Consider the following 18,466-nt stretch of genomic DNA (forward strand, 5'->3'; position numbering starts at 1 on the left):
AAGAAGATATTTTACAAACCGTTCTGGTCACCAGTGACTTCCACTGTATGGACAAAAAAAAACAATTCTCAAAATATCTTGTGTTCCACAGAAGAAAGGAAGTCATGCAGGTTTGAAATAACATGAGGGTGTGTAAATGTTACTTTTTTGTTGGTAAATTACCCTTTTAAACAAGTCAAGCCTAAAGTTTTTTGTTTATGACAATCAGTCTTTCAATCACACTTTTAGTTTCTGTCATCTGTGCAAACACACGGAGCTTATAAATAGCTTTCCATACATAGTTTGGAAACAAAGATATTTTTAAGTTTTCAAAAGAAATTCAACTTTCTGTTCATCAATATAGGATTAAATAATAAAAAATAAATTAAACTACAATACCTGTAATATTTTAAATTACTATTGTTTATGTTAATTAATGTTAGTCTACTAAGAAAACTTTAAAAAAAAGATTTAATTAACTTTAATTCAGCAAGGATGCATTAAATAGATGACACTAAAGACATTTATAATTGTTGCAAAAGATTTCAATTTCAAATAAATGCTGTTCTTTTGAACTTTCTGTTCATCTGTGAGTCCTGAAAAATAAAATGTATCACAGTTTCCACAAAAATATTGGGCAGCACAACTATTTTCAACATTGATAATAATCAGAAATGTTTCTTGAGCAGCAAATCAGTATATTTTCATGATTTCTGAAGATCATGTGACACTGAAGGCTGGAGTAATGATGCTGAAAATTCAGCTTTGATCACAGAAATAAATTACAGTTTAACATATATTCACATAGAAAAAACTGTAATACTATTTCACAATTTTTTACACAACTTCTTACCAAATAAATGCAGCCTTGGTGTGCGTAAGGACTTTCACAACATTTAAAAAATCTTACTGACCCCAAACTTTAGTGTATTTATAAATAACATTTCTCTCACCTCGTCTGCCATCCACATAGAATTTTTAATCGCAATGCATTCTGGGATTCCCTTCACATGCCTTTAAGCCAGGACTGCACTTATGATGCTTTGGAAATGCTGTCTAGGAAGGTCACTATATTTTGGAACAGAACTATAACGAGAAGACAGAAACTTCATTAGCAAAACCTTTTCACATCAATACTTTCACATTTATCTAATGCATTATGGTGAAATTAATTTTAGTCTGTACAGACGCGCAGGTCAGCTGTATTTGTTTCTGCCCGGCGGTTACCACAGAAACTGTCATCCAAACGCAAGGAAAAGAAGGTGAGCGATTTTTAGAAAGTTACTTGGTTTCACATCTCCTCACAGATTCCTCATTTGATAGTGTAAGGCACGCAGGCCAGACATGAGCGCTGCTGACAGTTATTAGCGTTCACGACTGATGATGCCTTACATACAATGTGCTCAGTGAGTTTACAAACACAAACCCGTCCTTGTGCGCTCACGGGTCAGAGTTCAGCTTTATTTGGGAATCTCTGGCACTGATTGTCTGTGAATGGATGACTATATTAAACTTTTCAAAGCCAACTGATTTTATCAGCTTAAACTGGGGTGTTATTTCAGTTTTTATGTCCGTCTCTCTCACTATGTGTAGAATGAAACACTAGCGTAATGCTTGCTGCATACTGCATACTATTTTTAGGAAACAGTGTTTATTCCAGCAAGTGATGTTCTGTTATTTCAGAACAACACGCAAGCAACTTCCCACAACAGCCAAGTATCATAGTGATGAGATTTGCAAGGGAAATCAGCTAAAAACACAAAAAAAAAGTAGTTTTGCCGTTTTAATCCAGTATGTGAAAAAATGTGACATCAGCTGCATTGCATTGTGGGATACAGTATTTCATATAGTATGCAATGTTATGAAGTACTAATTTTTTGGCAAATATAGTTAGCAACCCATTTGTTTCATGCATACTTCACATACTTTGCACAGTACACATATTGCATACGGCAACTTACAAGTAGCATTAGGATTGGGTGAAAAAAAATTATTAGTCTATCTATCTATCTATCTATCAGGTTTTTAGGTGCATTTCTTTGCAAAAAAAAACAAAAAACTAATGGATAACAATGCAAATTTACAAGAAGCTTTAGGATTGGGCAACACAAAAAAAGTAAAGAAAAAATGTAAAGATATTTATTTCGATGTATTTATTTTTAAAAAATGGATGACATACTGCAAATTACAAGTACCTTTAGGATTGGGTGATACAACACCTGATATGATAGCAATGACTTTTGAAAGGAAAAGCAAACCCCATTTTTCATTGCGAAACTCATTGCTATGATACTCATGTATCATATCACCCAGTCTTAAAGCTACTTGTAATTTGCAGTGTGTCATCCATTTGGTCCATGCATACTTTACATACTATGCACAGTACACATAATTGCACACTGTAAATTTTGAGTACTTTTATGATTGGACGATACAACACCCAAGTATCAGTTATGGGTTTTGCAAAGGAACATTTTTTTTAAATAAAACTAAACATAGTATGCACATATTTCACAATATGTAGGTTTTTTTTTTTGCCAAAAATTTTATGAAAAAAATTGTGTAGATTTGTTTTTTCATTGGTTTTTTTTCACGTTTAAAGGCAGTTCGGCCCAATCCTTGCTGTGCATCTTTGCCAGATGACACATTTTTAGTATCACCCAGTCCAAATACTACTGGGTGATACTAAAAAATTGTTTTGTTTTTTTATATATCCATTTCTTCACTTTTGACCTTCTAATCAAATACTGTGTCAAAACATTTATGCACATATTGGATTACAGCTGCAAAACTAGATTTTGTTATTTTAAGTGTTTTTTTTTTTTTAAGTACTTTCCCTTGCAAAACTCAACATCATGAAAGTCAAATGTCGTATCGCCCAATCATAATACTACTCATAATTTACAATATGCAACATGTGTACTACTCACTTTTGTAATGCAAATATAAAATACAACCCATCAGTTCAGTGCATACTTCACATACTATACACTGTACACAAATTGCATCATACTGCATACTGCAAAAATACCGTAGAAATGCATCATCTGGCAGAGATTTTTCTACAGCTGTTAGTGGGCAGAACTGTTTTACTTTAACACTTTAAAGTAAAATCTACACAATTTTTTCCCATTGAATTTCCATGAAAAATAACTATATCGTGAAATACATTGTGACTTCAGTCACACCGCCCACCCATACATTTAAACGGCGAATCAAAACAAACAGTTTGCTGTCTAATAAACATCAATATATCATCGGCTTCTGCTTTATCTCTCTCTATCTCTCTCCTCTGACACATGTTTGAGTTCAGACGCGTAACATCCATCAGCTAATCATTACAACCTCAGGTCCTGACCCGCCACACTCCCGCATTCAAACACCACCCGCGCGCTGCTTGATTGAAGCGTGGAGCGATGGGCTCTGACTGCAGGAAACCCAGAGAGGAAATGGTCATGTACTGCGTCGTCTTGAGTGCCACTTCGGGTTATTTATTTGGACAGGCGAACGATTCGGGCGGAATTCCCCGGCGATCCGTACACTTAGCGGCAGACGAGCCGGTCGGAGGTATTTAGTAGCTCATGTTCCTTTTGAAAAAAAAAAAAAATTATTAGCCCAATATTTGTGGTTATATATTAAAAGAGATAATATATAATTATTTTATTTCTATTCCTTGAAAAATTTTACATGAATAAACTTTTTTCATTTTCAAGATGCTGATATACATTTGAATCTCTCAAAGATTTTAAAGTTCTAAAAGACTCTTCTGGTGTAATACCCATATAATAATCTTATAGGCTTTAGTTTATCTCAGAATTTTATGTATTGTAAACCTCTTTATGCTTGTAAATGTTGTTCTTTGTTGCAAAAAAAACAAACAAAAAAAAAACGGCAACAGCACAATTGTGAGCGAGTAACGTACATTGTACACATAATATTATGAGTTATATTTTGTCTATTTTTGCTCCTCCGTCAAAAACAGCTCCAAACAAAACCACAACAGAATTAAGCATAGCATGGTAGAGGCGTTTCTGAATGAATCTGTGTTTTTGAACAAATCAGTTCAGTGAACCTTAACTGATTCACTCATAAAGACAGCCGCTTGTTTCATTACTGAATGAATTAGTGCTTTTGAACTAATTGGTTAAGTTAATGATTCAGTTGTCTCACTCGTAATTTTGGTTACTGAATTAATCAGTGCTTTTAAACAAAAAAAGTTGAGTGAATGATTCAATTGACTCACTCTTAATTTTAGTTACTGAATAATTAATTGATTAAGAGAATTAAGTGATTTTGAATTAATTGGTTGAGTGACTGATTCGAATGCTTTTGAACAAAAAAAGTTGAGTGAATGATTCAATTGACTCGCTCTTAATTATGGTTACTGAATTAATTAAGTGATTAAGAGAATTAAGTGATTTTGAATGAATTGGTTGAGTGACTGATTTGAAAGACTCGTTCGTAATTTTGGTTACTGAATCAATCAATGCTTTTGAATGAATCGCTGGAGTGAATGATTCAAATGACTAACTCACAAAGACGGCCACTTGTTTGCATTTCTGAATGAATTAATTAATCAATTGGTTACTGTAATGATTGAAATGATTCACTCATGATGCTTAGAGAGTCATTTACCAACACCCACAGGCATATCAATGTAGCAAAAAGATTCCCTGACAAATCTCCACCACAGGCGATCTCCACAACTTTTTCATTTTATTTTACACACAATATTACAATATTATTATTTTGTATATTTTTGCACCACAAACAAATAAATATACATACATATATATATATATATATATATGTGTGTGTGTGTGTGTGTGTGTGTGTGTGTGTGTGTGTGTGTGTGTGTGTGTGTGTGTGTGTGTGTGTGTGTGTGTGTGTGTGTGTGTGTGTGTGTGTGTGTGTGTGTGTGTGTGTGTGTGTGTGTGTGTGTGTGTGTGTGTGTGTGTGTGTGTGTGTGTGTGTGTATTTTTTATTTTTTTTTTTTATTTTTATAAACAAAAATAATGGTAACACTTTACAACAGGGTCTAATTAGTTAAATAAATATAACGTATGAATAGCAAATATTATATTCAGTCTGACATTTTTAAGTCTGATCTAGGCCAAATGTGGAAGTATTTATTTTAGTGTCCCGAATCAGAGTTGACAATTTCAGATTCAGTGTGATGTTTGCTTTTCACGCTGTCATACAAAAAACAACGTTACATGAAAAATAAGAAGAGATTATTCAGCCTATGAATAAAATTTATACCATTTTATACGCTTATTCATCTAATTTTTAAGCTCATTTTCTCTTCACCGTTGCGCTGTCAGATAAATTACCATCTCAAACTCCCGAAGCATCATCTACAAGAATCGAGCCAGACAAACGTCTGTGAAAAACGTTCAGGCATCTGCAAAATCTGGCTATGACTGCTTTTACATAAACAGAAATGTTTCAAATGAAGATAACATTAAATACTGAGCAGCGGACGAGACAGAAAAGGTAGTTTACATTCTTAAGCCATGTCGTCTTGATAACAGGCCAAGAGAAATATGAGACATTTAAAATGTGTGCATTAACATAATTTATTGGGCTCCTACTAAGCTCAAGTGTTCTTCGCAGTTGTCCTTTTTTTTTTCTGGGGCCTGAGACAAATGACGGGCCTCGCCTCAAGAACGGATGGGAGTAAGAAATCACCTACGGTTGCTAATCGCTTAAAACAACACTATATTTACCGAGTAATAAGCACCCAGTGTTCCAGGCTGTTCCCTCCCTCTGATTGGGATTTGGGACCTCCGACGAAAAAGCCCACTTGATTTACGTCGGGTTATTCGGGAACGCTTTCATTCGGGATCGGGAGGAGGAGAGCAAACAAAGAGGGGAGCGATTTCATAATTCTTTGTATATGTCTGGAAGTCTTATATATATATATATACAATTTTACCAAAATAAGAGGGATCATACAAAATGCATGTTGTTCAGTGGTTCTCAAACCTGTCCTGGAGGAACCCTAGCTCTGCACATTTTGTATGTCTCCCTTATCAGACACACCAATTCATGTCTTGCAGTCTCTACTAACGAGCTGATGAGTTGAATCAGGTGTGTTCGATAAGGGAGACATACAAAAGGTGCAGGGCAGGGGGGCCTCCAGGACAGGTTTGGGAACCACTGCCGGTTCAAAAGTTTACATCCCCTTGATTCTTAATACGGTGTTGTTACCTGAATGACCCACAGTTGTGTTTTTTGTTTAGTGATAGTTGTTCGTGAGTCCCTTGTTTGTCCTGAACAGTTAAACTGAGCACTGTTCTTCAGAAAAATCCTCCATGTACTGCGGAATCTTCAGTTTTCCAGCATCTTTTGCATATTTGAACCGGCTCCTACTAAGCTCAAGTGTTCTTCGCAGTTGTCCTTTTTTTTTTCTGGGGCCTGAGACAAATGACGGGCCTCGCCTCAAGAACGGATGGGAGTAAGAAATCACCTACGGTTGCTAATCGCTTAAAACAACACTATATTTACCGAGTAATAAGCACCCAGTGTTCCAGGCTGTTCCCTCCCTCTGATTGGGATTTGGGACCTCCGACGAAAAAGCCCACTTGATTTACGTCGGGTTATTCGGGAACGCTTTCATTCGGGATCGGGAGGAGGAGAGCAAACAAAGAGGGGAGCGATTTCATAATTCTTTGTATATGTCTGGAAGTCTTCCATGCATTTTAACCAATTTACGTTTGAGCGGAATGACCCCGGAATTAATGAGGTTCTCGCCTTGAGATCCAGCGCTGCCGAGGTCAAGTAAATCATCGCGTATGGCTCTGATCGGCCTTTTCCACTCGCATTCTGTGATAACAGACAGATGCAGGTCCTGAGAAATCCCACCTCATTGACACGTTCTGTCTATCCGTCGGGATATATTTCACTCCGAGCGCGCCAGGCACTGTAAACGGGGCTTTTAAGGGAGTTTTAGGCCGGTGATGGACGAGCAAAGGCTCAGCGTGGAGGTCAAAGGTCGCCGTCTTTGCTGCCTGGCTTGTTGATGTTATACGCATTTCTCTCTCCAGGGGCTTCCCAGTTTCCATTGCCTTTCCTGAGTGTATTAAAGTTTTATTCGTGTGATTTAGTAGCTCATGCTCCTTTTGAATTAACATTTTGGGGCAGTAATTGCTGTCCTGCGTAAAATTATGACATCATTCATGGACGTTAATGCCTAAAAGAATATCACCACTGGAAATAAATCCCAGGCTTTTACACGGCAAAAAAGCACAGCTGCTTCGTCTACAACCTATTTACATTCTATACAGTCCGATGCTAGTGTTTTACAATCAAGAGGAAAAGAATGACTGCATTTCGCTCTGGGGGCTTTCAGGCTAATATGTGCCGCTAGCTGCTATTAGCACACGATTTACAAGTCCTGTGTTCGCACTGCTGTAGGTTAACACAGAAACACGCTAGAAAGCGTCATTTAAACATGTCATGAATGAATAACTTTATATGTTTCAGTCAATCAGAGGTGCCAACATTTACATCCTAGTGATGTCAGAGTACTAACATTACAGTAGTCGATAACAATACCAGTAAAACTTTAATATCACAGCAAAAACTAACATGCTATTGAACAGACCATTATTTAAAAATGCCAATGTCAATATAAAGAGGTGTATATTCATGTGCAAATGTATATATATATATGACTTTACAAAATTACAGTGACTTTAAAATAAGGTCTCATTTGTTAACTTAAGTTAAAATATTAATATATTTATAATATAATAATAGAATATTTTTTATTTTTGTAATTATGCTATACCTATATCTATCGATCTATCTATCTACCTATATGTGTATATGTATATATATATATATATATATAAAACAATTATTAATATAAATATTCATTTATAATATAATATAGTTAATAATAATATTTATTATATAATTTATATTTTGTAAATATATAATAAATATTTTAATAAATTAATAAATTCATTAATAAATTAATACATGTAATAAATTAGTCAACATGAACTTACAATGAACAATACCTCTACATAATTTAGTTCACGTTGATTCTGACATTTACTAATACATTTTTAAATTAGAAGTTGTATCTGTTAACATTAATTAATGAACTGTGAACTCGCAAAGAATTAAACTTGTATTATTATTAACCCAGATTATTAAATGCTGTATAAACAAAATATCGTTCATTGTTCATGTTAGCTAATGAATTAACTAATGTTAACAAATGAAACCTTATTGTAAAGTAAAAAAAACAACAACTGAACATAATATTTATAACATTAATATTAATGATAATATGCATTTACACTGTTTATATATATATATAAATATCTAATTATTTTGTCCCGACCACTTATATTTACATAAGTCACACCAACTGTTCTGTTACAGGCATTTTTGACCAATAAGTGCATTGGATTTCTAATCCACCAACCATTTTACCACAAAGCACATTGCACTGATATGCATGATATATGCATCCTTTTATACAGATGCATATAAAAGCACATACTGTTTATTATAATATATTCATTAATTTTTTAAACATTAGTACATTAGTTGATTTGCTATCAAAGCACCATACTTTTGACATCTCTCTACCATCTGATCGCTCATATCGTCACAGTTCACCACAGACCAAGGCACGTCACTGCATTTACGGAGCGATTAAACAAATTGCTTTACTCCAGTAAAATTTGGTGCGGCGTGCCGTTTTGTTATAGTATTACTCTCAGAGTAGCGGTTTAGCCGATTTATGGATTAGCCCTCCTGACAGTTGTCTGTATAAATCTGGTCTGTCTGCAATTACAGCCATTACATACTTCAGCCACTTTAAAATAAACTATGCCATGATGTCAGCCGGGGCTCCTGAGATTAAGCAGCGTTCTTGGCCTGCGTTTCCAAGGGAACACCTTGATGGCTATAATTACTGTCATGCTCCGAGAGTGATGAGAGACACTAGAGGTCCAAATAAAACGTAAAACGCTTTCGATATAATAGATGGGTATCACTTTGTTTAGAAATTCCACAGGCCATCTGCTGCACATTTGGGACCCTTTCTTAAGTCATTCAGTGGTTTATTGAAGGAGCGTCACATATGTTTTAGTGTTGCCTTGGCGCTCACTTTGATGATCCGCTGATGCTAGTTAAATACGGCCTGACTAATCCGAAGGTTTTGTTTATGGAAGCTGTAGGACTGTGTTGGCATGCCCACTGTCAGCACCCTGCTTCTCTAATGCTTCCATTGCCTAAAATGGAACGGACAAAAGGCACCGCAAGACCGATGGGCCCATGAAAACATGACGGCGAGACCCTAGGAACCAGAAGTCCCATGGGTGCAATCGGTTGGTGATTAATAAACATCAACATCAAAGGAGACTGAAATGGAGAGCACTCCAGTCACCTGACTGCTTGTGCGAAACGCCACCTAAATTTACAATGAGACCTCTTTCTATGGCGGAAAAAGATTTACCTGACACTGCCTTGGAAGGGTTTGGAAAAAGTCCATTTATATGATAGTTTTGGCACATGAAAACAGAAAATCTGTGCGAGCGTTTAAGTCTGAGGTGATATGATAGATCAGTCATTTTGCGGCCCAAACCACTATTTGATGTTGCCTTTCATAAGAGTTTCTATTTAGGGATCTTCTGCCCACATTGGGTGCATCCACTTTTTTGCCTGTGGAAATATTATTTAGCCATTCTTGGAAACATTATGTGGTACTCAAGCTCTTCTCCATTAAAGTCAACATGAAGCAGCGTCAGTAAGCCATTTTACTTCCATTTTTTGATTGAAATGGGATCTCTCAACTTGATTTAACGGATCAGGATCATAAAAAGTCAAAAGGCAGTTGGAGACGCCACCTGAAAAACAAATTTCAGAGACGGAAAGTTATTGCATTTTAATGAAAGATAATGAAGATAAACATGATCAACAAAGACCAAAAGAAGAACTTAACCCTGAAAAGCTTTGCGGTCATTTTTGACCACTTTCCTTTTTTTTTTTCTTTTTTTTTCACACTTTTGTTTAGGGAGCAATTCTCACTTTTAACTAACTATTTGAGCCTCAATAAACTCCTAATTTGCTGCTTGCGTAAGGTAGTTTTTCAGTTTACCTATGGGGTAGGATTAAGGGATCTAAAATATGGTCATGCAGAACGAGGGACCATTTACACAGAACGCGTCTTTGCATCTAAAAATGTGAGGAGCAGTGCTTAGAAAACAAAATGCAGCACAGAACTTAAGGGTCTCAAGATATGCTTTTGAGAGTGATGCAATAACAGAAATAACAGTGCCTCTTCCACCATGTTGCCATCAAATAAAACAGTTCCCATTCCAACTTGCTACTGTAAACAAAAGCTTACAACGCCTGCCCCGCCTCTGGAGTCTTCTGATTGGTCCACTGTTTTGGAACTGACATTGAGCTGCGCTGCATGTAAAAGTTGAAATTCTTTTAACTTGACACGGCGTCTTAAAGATGCAGTGTTCATGTGCGAGACGGTGCAAAAGACTCGAGCGCAACAGTCACAGACCGCTAGCACATTTACATAGAAAAACTATGCAAAAGTAGCGCATTGGAATGGAAAAACGTGTTCTGTGTGAACGGCCCCCTAAGGCATTAATATATTCTTTATAAGTGCTAATAAACAGCCATTATGCTAGTAATATGCATGCTAATAAGCAACTAGATAATAATAAGAACTGGTCCTTAAACTGAAGTGTTACTGGTTTTTTAATATAAAAAGGTTTCCTCAATCTGAGTGGTTCGAAACTTGGTGACTTTTTCAGATATGCCATCTGAACAAACAAAAAAATGGACTGCAAGTCTAATGGGGAATTAAAGTCATTTTTTTTTTAAGTTTAAAGGGATAGTTTACCCCAAAACGAAAAGTTTGTTCCAAAAGTTGTTTCAAACCTTTATGAGCTTCTTTCTTCTGTTCATCCAAAAATGACATTTCTGTCATTATTCACTCATCCTCAAGTTGTTACAAACCTGTATGGGTTTCTTTGTTGTGTTGAACAAAAAAGAAGATATTTTGAAGACAGTTGTTGGACCCCATTGACCTCAAAATACAATGAAACAAAAGTCAATGGGGACCAGCAACTGTTTGGTTACAAACATTCTTCAAAATATCTTCTTTCGTGTTCAACACAACAAAGAAACCCATACAGGTTTGTAACAACTTGAGGAACAACTTTGAACAACTTTCATTTTTGGATGAACAATCTCTTTAAGAAACTCTAAGTCGTCATAAAAAACTCACACATTGGCCATTTTGCAAAAAGCTTAGGAGGGTTAAGAAAGTACTGTAAATAAGTTGTTGACTTTAAGTGTTTTAGTATCTTATACACATCATCAAGCCGAGCTGCCAAACAAAACACTGAAAACACAGCCGCTGTTTGTAACAGCAGATGAATCCGTGCCAAACGGTCCAGGCCCAACAACAAAAAATTATTACTCACATAATCTACACCACCGAGCGAGGATTTTCCATTCCTCCGAGCAAGCGTGGGTCCATGTTGAGCTCAAACGGGTTGGTCAGGGAGAAAACACAGCCATGAATTTTCGAAGAAAAGCCATCGGCGAGGATCATCCCTCTTTCAGCACGGGGGGAGACGCACAGATCCCCTATCGATCTCTTTTATTTCAGAACGCGTGCCAGCGAGTGAAGCACTCATTCAGAGATTTAGAGTGGACTAGTAACAGCACCACTGCTGAGACAAAAAAGCTATTCAAAACCACAGGTATGATTTATGAATGGGGACCAGAGACCAGCACAAAATTAATTGTAGGAAATGCAAGGCTAGGCCAGAGATACGTCCAAGATATACTTTCCCTGGCTCCTGGACCTATGGAAAGCCTGGGTGGCCCTTATGACCGCTTCCTTTGGTTTTCCATGGTAATGTCATTGCTTGGGTCTGCGTGACAACCTCATCACCGCACGCGAGAGATCGGGGTCGACGTTGTTTGAGCTCTCGCAAACTCCAACAACAACTTGCGTGTCAGTGGCTAACACTTCCCATTGCGATATTTACTCTGGTCTCAAAGCCTCAGCTTCGTTTCGCATCGCTTTCAGAATTTGTGGAAAGCCACACTGAACATTACGGTCAGCTGAAAACACTTAATCGTTCCTTGTGACTGGGGAAGCATATTGGTCAGAGGTCTTTGTTTTGGATCGACCGGCTGTTGAGTGATGTTCATTCACTGTGACATTTAGTTGAGGTGCGATTGCAGCCCAGCGGGCGAGTTGTCTTAACAGGACACACCCAGAAATATTACAGAAATGAGCTGTGAATCATTGCTATTGCTGCTGCTTAAGTCATCACTGCAATACCTTTCGTCAGCAGACATCAAGCAGAGAAAGACCATCCGGTTTTATATTCAATACAAAACATTTAAATGGGTCCCAAGCGAGATCTTTTGACAGTGATAAATCTGTATTTTTTATTATGCAATACCGACTGACCCCATATTATATATTACTTAAATTATATACAATATATATATAAAGATATAAAAAATACATATATATTTAAAAAAATATTTCATGCTCTAAAGCATTTTAGTAAAAATATATGCAAGTAAATATTGCTGTTTAAATGTATTTTAGATATTGTCAACAGAAATAATGTCAGAAAAATATTAATAGAATACAGTAATATAAATATAGACCTAACAAAAGTTTTTGAAGGAAAAAGTAAAAACGTTCTGCACAGACACATCAATTGATCAGAAGTGACAGTAAAGACACTCAGATTTTTAGAAATTAACTTTCTATTCATCAAATCAAACAATCAAAGTTTCCACAAAAATATTCAAAAATCAACATTGATAATTACATTTTAAAATGTGTATTCAAATAGAAAACAGTTATCTTAAATGCTAATATTATTGTGCAATACTGTTTTTACAGTATTTTTAATCAAATAAAAGCAGCCTTGATGAGCAGAAGAGACTTCTTTTAAAAACTTTTTTTTTTAAATTGAACGATTCAATCATTTTATATTCTATGCACTAAAATAACAATATGACTAATACAAAATTTGACTTATGGAATCGTATTGACTAAAATAAAAAGCTCAGTGACATCACCACAATATTGACCATGTTGGTTAATTGAATATAGCCAGCAAAATCAGTTAAAGGGATAGTTCACCTAAAAATTAAAATTCTGTCATTTACACAAACTCAAGTTTTTCTTTCAGCTGGTGTACAAAAAAATAAATAAATAAAAAATGTATGAAGAATGTTGGTATCCAAACAGTTGCTGGCAGCCATTGACTTCCATAGTATGGAAAATAAAAACTATGGAAGTCAATGGGTACCGTCAACTGTTTGGTTACCAACATTTTTCAGAATATCATCTTTTGTGTTCAGCAGAAGAAATAAACTCATACAAAACAACGACAATTAAAATTTTTGGGTGAACTATCCCTTTAAAATATTCTATGAACATTCAATATCAGCTAGTCGCATCTATACTCATCATGCAGTAACAGACCAGCATCTAAACCTTGAATGAGCTGTTTTCAATGAAGAAATGGAGTATGAAACTCAATGTTTATCACCTCTGCATGCATCTACATCCCTCAGTTCCCGTTACTGACGAGAACACCCTGCTGATGTCACAACGGGCCTTCAGTTACCGTTCGGCCAAAGCTGGCACAGTTTTGAGAGCCTCATGTTTTGTGAAATAACAGAGGATGTAAGGCCCATTACTCTATATTTGTAATATTGTAAAGAGGTAAGTGGAAGCCAGTGGAACATTTTGTAAATCTCGAGTCACCCCAAACCGCTGCGTGGACGATAAATGCGCTGGGCTCTCCAACAGGATATCCCCTTAGACTCGCTCACCACAGCCATGATGAGAATAACAGAGGGGGCATTATTTTTCCTCAACAGTTCGGGAAGGTGATAAAGGGCTCTCAAATCCTCTCACAGGGTGTAGTGATACACACACATTAATTCACATCGACAAAACCTCTGCTTCCTTACATGAGGATTTTCCCTCATTTGCCTCCACTTTAAGCAATTTGCAGCCATTCACCGTAGCGTTAAGCTAGTTTTCTACTTAACACCCTTGTGTGACCTGGACCTTTAGACAAATAAAGCCACAAGTCCAAAACAGTTTAGCTTATTTGAGCTACAATGCCAATTGACTCACTGCCATGTTAACAAACATTAGCTTTATAAAAGCTACCGTATCATATTTGATACATGAATAAGGCCTCTAAATGATCAAAGCTTTGCTGAAAAAACAATTTATTGTCGTCTGATTGATAGTTTATACTTTTTTCAGCAAGTATAAGGTCATTTAGTATAATTGTACAAATGTCCACCAGCTCGTGCTTCACGTGTGCTTATTCTTAACTTTGATATTTCAAGATGAACACTTACTGGATTGAAGCAACTTAGATTTACTTGATTATCCAGACGTCTTTTATTTTTGTTTTAGAAAAACCAATAAGTTACAAATATGATCATCAGGCTTTTGAGTAACATTTATATTTGTTCATCTCTCAATCATCATTGTATCGCATTGAATTATACATTTTGATAATTTAAATATGATATTACTAAGACACATATGATTGGAGCTATAGCGTGACGACTGTTTATATCATTTATGTAAGATCTCATTGATTTACATTACAAACATTAGAATTTCGTCACTTTTTGTCCATGTAAATATCAGCATCTGAACCAAAGCGCATATTTTTGCTCATTTTGAGTCTCTGAATAAAATTAAAAGGGTCATATGATGCGATTTAAATTTGTCCTTTCTCTTTGGAGTGTTACAAGCTCTTGGTGCATAAAGAAGATCTGTAAAGTTGCAAAGACTAAAGTCTCAAATCCAAAGAGATATTCTTTATAAAAGTTAAGAGTCAGCCACGCCTACCTAAAACGGCTCGTTCTAACACGCCCCCACATGTCTACGTCACTGTGTGGGAAGATTTGCATAAATTCCGCCCAAATGTTCACGCAAAGAAAAAAGGCGTAACTTTTATTCTCGCTGTAGTATTGTTGTTTCCGCTGCCATGTCGTGAAGACGCTGTGTGTTTCGTAGTGAAAGTGAAACTATTTTGGTTGGTCTTCCAAAAGAGGACGATATCTGCTTCGTCATGCCTAGAGCTGATCCGTGCTGGTTGCTGAGGAAAAACATCAACTTCACGCTGTGGATCGCCGGATCGGCTTTCACCGTGGACGAAGCGGAGTCCAGCCCGGGGTCGTCACATGTGGTTGCCGCAAGCCTCCTTTGTCGAATCCGCCGGGCGCCGCTCACTCAAGCCGCAGTGTGTTTCGTTGTGAAAGCGAAACTACTTTGTTTGGCCTTCCAAAAGAGGACATAATGTTTCTATAAAGTGGGGCAGTTCCAACTCACAGCCTGTAAGTACGTTTTTTATATTTAAAGAATTTGCCACTGATGATTCAAACGCGAGTTTGAGCAGTGTAGAGTAGCGCTTATTGTTTGTTATTTCTCCGATCACAAATGTAAACATGGTTTTATGTTTACATTTTTACGCAATACGCAACGCAAAGCGTAAAAACACAGTAGAAGTCATTACAATCAGTAATTATGTCCCCACTGGATGCAACAAATGGCTTGTTTGTAATGGGTTTTATTGGTTTTGCCTCGTCGCGCCGGTCACATGGAAACCATAGACTGTATGATGGAAACAGTATGGTAAGGGGCGTAACAATTCTTTTTGAAGAATGTGAATGTGCATAAACACATTTCATTACACCAAATACACAAAATAATGTTCTTTTTAGCAACATTATATGACCCCTTTAAGCCATTTTTTCCTCCATATTTTCACTTTATAAGACAATATGAGCCATAAAAGCCTGATGTAACAAAATATAAAACACGTATGCAAACATTTTTATTTAGATTTTGTCTAAAGGCTCAATAAACTATTCCATTTAAAAAACAAAAAAATATTTTCAGGCTATTATTTCATATGTCAGGCTTTACAGGATTAAGTTTACCTCCTACGTTTTAAAAGTGCCACAGTATTACATTTAAAGGAAATTGACTAACAATGGCTAAAATATACCTTATTTTTACAAGCGAAATGACTATTTTTAACTTTGTCCGGTGTCATTCGCTTGCATTTTATTGATATTTTAGCCAAACAAAAACAGTCTGTTATGCTGCTTGATATTGCAAAATATGAAAAAGTATTGATCATTTATCAAAACTACACTTTAACATTAAATTGTGTCTTATTTTGTAAGATGAACACGTCTAATCCAGGTTTGTGAAGTAATGTAAATACATATCCCTCATTCCTGTGGCTTTTTATCTTCGTTTTTCCCCGTAATCCTCATATACAAGATTCATTATGGCAGGAAGTTGTTTCTCTTCTTAAGTATAGACAGTTGAAAATATTTGTTTTCTTTATTGCTCTGATCTCATTTTACTGGCACTAGTAGCACAAATTCACTTTTTCTACATTTCAAGTCTGAGGTAAAAACACTCATAAACGATAATTTTACCTGTGGGATGTGAGATTGTTTCTCCCTCTTGGCAGGCCCAAGTATGAAATATTTGGCAAACCATCTGCTAAAATTATTACAAGACGTGACTTCCTTTGAAAAAGTGCCTGCTGCTCTAAACACTGTTTGTCAACTGACTCACTGCCTATTTGGTCGATGTATCTTCCTGTCATCTGGTCAGTTATGGATATTATGAATGTCTTTAACTATTTACTGCTAAATATAAGATCTACAATATACCTCAACTTTGCATTTGTTAAACAGCTACATGATTTACAAAGCGCCCATCATTAATGGTGATTGTTTGCAAACACTAACAGCACAGCAAGTGTGCCAGTGATGTGATTTGTGCATTGTTGCATTGGTAAAAAAGCATCTGCCTGGAAAATGATGTAAAAGTCGAGTTGCATTTCAACTACACCCACTATTTCTTCCCTATTAGTCTGATTCGTTATTTTTCAGCATGTCATGATGTCACACGACTGCTAATGTCATTACATTTCTGCATTATCTAGCAACTGAAACGTGGCCCAAATATGATTTAAGTAGCATTGTGACAAGCACAAATCACACTGACATCCAGTCTTGGTCATTTTCATTTGTGGAAATAAAGCTGCTGTGTATCAATTTTGTGTGGTTGATATAGAAAATAATTATGTGAATCATAAAATAATTTCTGAACTGGACTAAATGAAGCATCACAGAAAGCTGCTGAAATATAGGCTATATGCACTGTCATGGAAAACATGGGAATACTGGGAATGTTACAATTTTGACTTCCAGTCTTGGAATTAAAATCTTTAAAAGGTCAAAGAAAATACTTAATTCTTCTATTTACAGTATGTTTACTTCTAAAAGTTTCAATACTGCTCATAAAAATCCTCAAGTCGTCACAAATGACTTGAAAAGTAGTTGAAATTAATTGATCAAAAACACATTATGGTTCAAAAGGTTTAGTAGTTTTTTGTAAGAAATTAATACTTTTATTCAGCAAGGATGTATGAAATTGATCAAAAGTGACCGTAAAGACATTTATAATGTTACACAAGATTTCCATTTCAAATAAATGCTGTTCTTTTGAACTTTCTATTCATCAAAGAATCCCGAAAAATAAAATGTATCACAGTTTCCACAGAAATATTGGGCGGCACAACTGTTTTCAACATTGATAATAACCAGAAATGTTGCTTGAGCAGCAAATCAGCATATTAGAATGATTTCTGAAGATCATGTGACACTGAAGACTGGAGTAATGATGCTGAAAATTCAGCTGCGCATCACAGCAATAAGTTACACTTTACAATACAATCACATACAAAACAGTTATTTTAAATTCTAATAATATTTCACTGTTTTGGAGTGTGTAATTAATTATCACAAGGCTCAGTCCAATTACTAATTATAATACTTGAGGGTCAGGAGGTCGACTAACGCCTAAAAGAACGTTTCACAACCATGCATTATTACACCCTCAAATATTAATAGAAGATACTGATGAAGTGCTAACAATTTCTTAACACTGACTTAGAAACACACTTCCTCTATCTGCCTCCACCAAAAACACAGTTAATGACAATGTGTGTGATAATCGATGTGCAAAGACTCAGATAAAGAGAAACAGGAAGATGAGACAATGTGTCATTTCCAGAATAGGGAAGTTCATTTGCCACAGTGGTATTAATACAGTTGCATGGAGAAAAGCTGGAACAATCACTGTGGTTTCGCTAATTGAAGATCTTCTAACAAAAAAAGACCTATTTATATGGGTATTTTTAGATGGGGGTTACCAATATGCAAGTTAAAACAAATGATGGAGTCGTGCATGGTTAATGTACATGCTTTTTCACTCCTTTCAAAGATTTCGAAGGAAAATGATCTCTCTCCTTTGGTTACCTGATGCTCTGGTGATTTAGAGAAGTTACAACCACTTTCACACAGTAAGAAACCAAGGACATGTACACATAGGCAGCTGGCT

Source organism: Sinocyclocheilus anshuiensis, unplaced genomic scaffold (genome assembly GCF_001515605.1).
Source record: "Sinocyclocheilus anshuiensis isolate Anshui unplaced genomic scaffold, SAMN03320099.WGS_v1.1 scaffold534, whole genome shotgun sequence".
In the NCBI taxonomy this organism is placed as follows: Eukaryota; Metazoa; Chordata; class Actinopteri; order Cypriniformes; family Cyprinidae; genus Sinocyclocheilus; species Sinocyclocheilus anshuiensis.